Source organism: Pteropus vampyrus, unplaced genomic scaffold (genome assembly GCF_000151845.1).
Source record: "Pteropus vampyrus isolate Shadow unplaced genomic scaffold, Pvam_2.0 Scaffold12, whole genome shotgun sequence".
Lineage (NCBI taxonomy): Eukaryota > Metazoa > Chordata > Mammalia > Chiroptera > Pteropodidae > Pteropus > Pteropus vampyrus.
In genome coordinates, this window is record NW_011888793.1 from 6212270 (window position 1) to 6218670 (window position 6401).

Below are 6401 nucleotides of genomic sequence, written 5' to 3' on the forward strand. Positions count from 1 at the left end.
GCTGAAGAAACTTTCAATTATAAAGTCCTAAAAAAGAAATAACCTAATACTCCAGGAAGTATTTCTCAAGGGAGCCAGGTTAAAATCTGTGATAATAGAGTATTGTTTCTCAATAGGAAAATATAAGTAGGGACAGGGGACTTCTGAGATGCGAGTGAAACACAGTAGAACTTGCAGATGAAGATGTGAGTTGAACCACTCTTAACCACATATACATTATTTTATTAATTGTTTGAGAGTCAAACCAATGAATATAAAGGAAAGGTAAACATTTAACAGAGGCTATGAAATAGACTCTTAGCATATGTGAGTGTAACATTTGTAACTCCGTTATATTCAAAAGATTCTAGAGGTCCATGAAATTGGTAATTTCCTGAGCTTGACTTCTGAATCTGGGGTTGTTATGAGAGACAAGTTGTTTATTAGGAAGTGACTTAGCTAGAAAATGAGAGATAATCTTTAAAAAATTTTGTGTTTGGGGGCAGACCGGGCTGCGGCCCCGGCAGGGCGTGGCGAGATGGAGGTGACCGGCTTATCGGCGCCCACAGTTACCATTTTCATCAGCGGCTCTTTCAATAGCTTTCTCTCTGAAAAGCGGTACAGTCACAGCCTTAACATAGTTGAGTTCAAGTGTAAACTAGAGCTTGTGGTGTGCAGCCTTGCTGCTTGCATGGAACTGGAGCTGTTTGGTGCTGATGACGAGTTGTACAGCGAAGCAAGCTGAGTCGGGAGGGTGCCTTGCTGGGCTCGTACCCCGATGATGGCTGCCGCATCCACGTCATAGACCACGGCGGTGCTGGCCTTGGAGAGTATGAGGATGTGTCCAAGGTGGAGAAAGACAAGCTCTCACAAGAAGACTACGACCGGAGGCAAGATTCAGTTCACTTTCCTGAAGGGCAGCAAGCTAGGCCGATACAACGAAGAGGAGCGGGCACAGCGAGAGGCTGAGACCATCCAGCGCCCCACAGAGGAGAAGGCCCAGGCCAGTGCCATCCCTGTGTGCAGCGGCTGTGAAGCGCCGGCGTCTGGGCAGTCCCCTCACCTGGGCACTGTCATGTATGTAAGATGCACAGATTTCAAGCCTGGCTACTAGCTTGGTGTCCACTATGATGAGCCACTAGGAAAAAATGATGGCAGTGTGAATGGGAAATGCCACTTTAAATGCCAGGCCAAGTAGGTGCCTTTCTTTGTCAGGCCATCAGTTGTGACTGTGGAGGACTTCCCCAAGGAAGACTACGGGTTGGATGAGATGTGATGCCCAAAGAAGGACAGCTTCCTGCTCCAGCGAACTTGCCCACTTATTGCTCCTCTCTATGTGGCCCTCTTCCTCTGACTTTGTTTTTATTTTATTCACTTTGTCTTTGCCACTGACTTTTGAGACTTGTGTATTAAATTTGCTGGCCCTGGAGAAAAAAAAGTTGTTTGGGTTTGGTGTTGGTTTTAATTTGTCAGCGACTCTGATAAAATAGGTAGTAGGTAGCATGAATATTTACAGTAAAATATTTGCACTACTTGGGTTTTATTTCATGTTAACCTTATCTTCCATTAACATAGTTAATGGAGTTTATTTGGAGGGAATAGAACTGTTCAACATTTCTATTTAGGAGTTTCTTAGAGATGACAAATATAAGAAAGCAAAGACCTTTGTCATGAAGGTGCATTTCCATAGTAAATATCCAAATCTAATTCAGGAGAAAATTAAATATAAATTGTCATCTTAGTTTTTCATCTTAGTTTTAAGAAGGCTCATAGCTTCTTACAAGAAAAAGAATCAGATTATTGTTGTTGCTGAGGAAAGTTGAGATACAATTTTGAGTAACAGGTTACCTAGGTGTTTTCCTCAAACTATTGTGTGAATAATACATGATCAGTTCCAGGTTTTAAGGGTGAAAGCTATTTTTCCTGCAGTGGCGTTTGGATGTGACACAGAGCGTGCTCAGAAGTCTCTCTGGGATGTCTTTGGGAACTGCAAATCCACACGTAAGTCCTCAGGATATTTCAGGTCCCAGGAGAAGAGAGCCTGAATGCAGGTCATTGCACGTAGCAATAAAAGAACTGATTTCGAGGGACAAATAACAGAACTGTGAATTAAGACCTGTGGTGAGACCCGATAGTGGCTCTGAAGTTGCGAGGAATCTTGAAGCAGTTTTTTGTTCTCTGATGTTTATAAGCAGGACAAGTCATTTCAGTCAGCAATATATCAACATTTGTGTCCTCCCTTTTGAGGCATTTGGTTTTGAAGCTGTCTCTAAGTTTAGAAGCTGCAGAGGAAGAAGATACTATCCTTTTCCCCATCATCTCACCCCTCCTCACTGCAGGCATTTGAGGGATGAGCAAATGAATAAATGCTAAGCCCTCATTTTTGATTTTGAAATCAATAATAACAAAGGAAGGAGCAATTAAGAAGATCAATAGCTGAAACAAAGTGAGCACTCGTAATTTCCCTTTACTTGTGAAAAATGTCTTATATCAAGACAAAATGGTTTTTCTTTTCTGCTTCAGGTTTTCATTCTTTATACCTAAACAATGTAATAGTTTGAATTCACTATATCTCAGTAATGGTATATTTTATTTGCCCCAAATCTTCCATATTGGGGTTTTTCTTTCATCACGCTTTTTATTTATTTATTTCTTAATTCAATGATTGACTTTACAAGTGGTCAAGCATTCCTAGATACATACCCTCTTGCAGTGTGTCCTCCTTCTCCAGGTCTGCAAAAATCTGCTTTTCACAAATCCATCTGAAAGTTATCTTTCATGAAGGCTTCGAACTAGGTTTTCTGGACTTAGCAGATTTCATGACAATTTTAGTAGTAATTAGACAAACTTGAAGTTTTAAACAAGACTGGAGCTCATTTAAAAAAAGCTGAGGCATTCTTAAGGGAGAACTATAAAATTTTCCAATCAAGAACTATAAAATTGAAGGCTTCAATTTATCATGGCCGCTAGGGGAGAAAAAAGGGAGGAAAAGAGTGGGGAAACGAGGATGGGGTGTTGAAAAGATGGGGAGAGATACAAGCAGACGATTCTTCCTTAGAATAAAAAGAGGAATAAAAGTGGCTCAGCTGGTAAGAGAGACAGGATAGAGAATGAGAGATGGGAGGGAGGTTTTAGTGGAAAAGGCACTCGGGTGACACTCTGCATTTTAATCATCCTGGCAAACGATACAGTTTTATTTGCTCCCTTCTGTATTAGGGGAGATTTTTGACCTTCTGTGCCTCTTGCGAAGGATGGGATGACCATTCTTGCCCTCTCTGTATCCTTTTAAAATATTACTTGCAGCCCTTAAAGTTGAATTTTTTGTTTGTTTGTTTATGAGGAAATAATAAAGTGCTTAAAATGCCTGTCCTATGCGGCTATATCAAATAGTATTTGATTTGACTTGATTGGCAAATATCTTTCCTACTCTCATCTACTAAAGCCAATGTTTATTTTCTTCAATTCTAGTCCCTGAACACAGGTGCAAGGTGTGTGTTAGGTATTAGAAATTTACATTTCAATTTAGCTATTGAATCGTTTAATTTAAATTGAACACAAAAGTTGCCTAACTGGTTTACTGTAGGTTTCAGTAGCTATCTAGAATCTAGATTATCTGGCAATCTGAAAGCACATATTGATGTGATAAATAAGATGATGTTCGTAAAGGAGTCTTTCCCATGGCCTTGCATATAGAGAGTGCTCAGTGGTTATTAGTTTTCTTCCTTAATAGTGAAGTTGATAATGAAAGTTTTTTTTTTAAGTGGCAAAATTATAATCTAGGATTATACGGGTTAACTGAAGCTTTAATTTTCTTTCTGAGTAGATCTTATGTTCATATAGAGAGAGAGATTTGCTAGGATCCAACTAAACCTAAAAATTCAAAAAAATTCACAACACTAATATGTATTTAAATTTTCTCCTCCTGAAGCCAGAGATAACCTCCTCGAATCACTCGCTCACAGGCCTTCAGCCTCCTCTCCTTCTAGCCCCTGTTCCTACCCTGGGAGCCAGATACCTGGAATTCCATGTTTCCCAAGGATATCCTTCAGCTCACCTTCGAATGCCCAACCCCAACCAGCTCTTGGCAAGGAACTCATTCAAACAGCTCGAGGAAAACGCAGGTCAGGATGCTGCCTCAAAAATCCAGGAGAATCCAAACACATAGGAACTAAGCCCCTTTGGGGGTTGTCCCTCTGTCCCCTAGCTTTTCTCTGCATGTGCCAGTGCCTGTTCCCTCTCTCTGAATTGCTGTGTGTGAGCTGACCTCAGCTGGTTCATTGAGCGTACGTTAATAAGTTATTTGGGGGTTGAAACATGGCAAACATCAATAGTTAGAGGTGATCGAGTGGTATCTAGTCCCCCACTGTCGCTGCCAGGACATAATTAAAGCAAGCTGTGGACACATATTGCAACGTGTACAGACACTTATAAAAACACTTAAAATGCTGTCTTGCTTCTGTATTCAGTTAAATCCTTCTGTCCCCATCACCTTCTTCCCCTCTGGCAAACTTCAGCTTCTTCTCTACATCTATGGGTCTGTTTCTGTTTTGTCTTGTTTATTCATTTTTTTAATATTCCATATTAAAGTAAAATTACATGATATCTGTCTTTGTCTGTCTGGCTTATTTCACATAGCGTAATACCCTCTAGGCTCATCATGTTGTCACAAATGGCAAGATTTTATTCTTTTTTATTGCTGAGTAATATTTCATTGAAAACATTTACTGCATCTTCTTTATTCATTCATTCATCCATGAGCACCTAGGTTGTTTCCATATCTTAGTTGCTGTAAATAATGCTGCAATGAACATAGGGGTACATATGGCTTTTCACATTAGTGGTTTTATTTTCTTTGGATAAATACCCAGAGGAGGAATTACTGGTTGTATGGCAGCTTTATTTTTATAAAACTAATATTTAATTTAATGTTTCATATTTGCATCCAGAGCTTGCTTGATACATTTTGTTTCCTCTGACTATTTTGAAGTGTCACTAGCAAGTATTTTAGGTATAAAATACAATACCTTCTGTTCTGAAGCCAAAATTTGTGTCTTTGTAGCCTTCTAGGAGCTTGGCAACAGGACAAGTCATTTAAAGTTATTCTAGAAAATTAAAAAATGTTATCACAGCTATGGATACCTGTGATGATCTCATTAATTTATCCAATAAACAGTTTATTGGCACCTATGTCCAGCTTTGCCCACTCTGGCATACAACAGTGACAAACACAGGCTGATTTCCTCCCTTCATGGAGCTTTTATTTTTGTTATGGTAATTAGTTCAGCAGTCTCGACTCCCTTCCAAGGTTGTCTTAGGTACCATAGTTTGAAGGATTTACTTTAATCAACAAGCATATCACATGAAGAATAGGTCAGGGAGCCAGGTAAAATGATTCCGAGAGAAGTCTTGAAGATCTGTGTCTTCATCTTTTGAAGACTGTCAGATTTATATCTCCTAAGGATATTGTAGGAAAGATCCTTGCAATATAGGCTCATGGAAAGTTAAACTTAAAGATTTCTAAGGCCTCTTTCATATCTAGGATTTGGTGAATTGATAACAAATGAAGTGGAAGGATATCTCTAAAATGATCCCAGAAAAACACAGAAACCCCCTAAGAAGTGTCACGTGCCTCTTTGTAACTGTAGGGAGCTTTAATGAGCAGGTAGGCATGAGTTAAGTCTATTACAGTACTGACTCTTGCTCATTTTTTATCATTTTGTGCAAAGAAAGTCTGGAGACTAACAGAAAAGCGTTATGGAGCTTTTATTGATCTCTGCTCCTCACTGTGACTGGAAGTAGAGACCTGTTAAGCTAAATGAGCTCAACTGAGACTCTGTCAATGTTTATGCAGAACCTGCATATTAGCTTTTGAGTCTGCAGGGGTTTTCTTCCGACCGGGAATAAACCTTGTACATGGACAATTTAGCACTGGGCTTGCTGATAGTTATTAAAAAAAAAAAAAAGCCCTTTTATTTTTTAGTAAAATTCAATAACTTTTGTTGTTTGTATTTCAGAAGTAAATATCTTTAGAATTTATTTTTACAATACTTAACTTTTGGTAATATTTCCTCATTGTCAATAAATACAATTGTAACTTCCGGCTTTGTTGAGTGGACAGTGTTAATTTCACTTCAATGTCCCTTGAGGTTGGAGATATTTAAGCGAAGGTTTGCTAGGGATTAATATAGAAAAGTGATTCTCGAAGTGTGGTCTGTAGACCAGCAGCATTAGCCTCACCTGGGGACTTGTTAGACCGTTCCCCTGCTCCAGGTGGTTCTGATGCTAAAGTATTAGAGCCCTGTATAGGAATATGAGCCTTAGATCAGTCATTCTTTAGGAGGCGGAAGAGGAGGAAGAGTATCAGAAACACTTGGGTTTCTTCCTTTTCTCCAGCTCACTCTAACCTTTCTTATACCCGCCCC

At 39.4% G+C, this 6401-nt stretch overlaps 1 protein-coding gene and 1 pseudogene across 1 annotated transcript in view; both read left to right on the forward strand.

Annotated features, from left to right (window-relative positions):
- OTOL1 (otolin 1) overlaps positions 1 to 6401 on the forward strand; it is a 98391-nt gene that overhangs the window by 8151 nt on the left and 83839 nt on the right. The window lies entirely within an intron of this gene.
- On the forward strand, positions 518 to 1255 carry LOC105305321 (annotated as a pseudogene).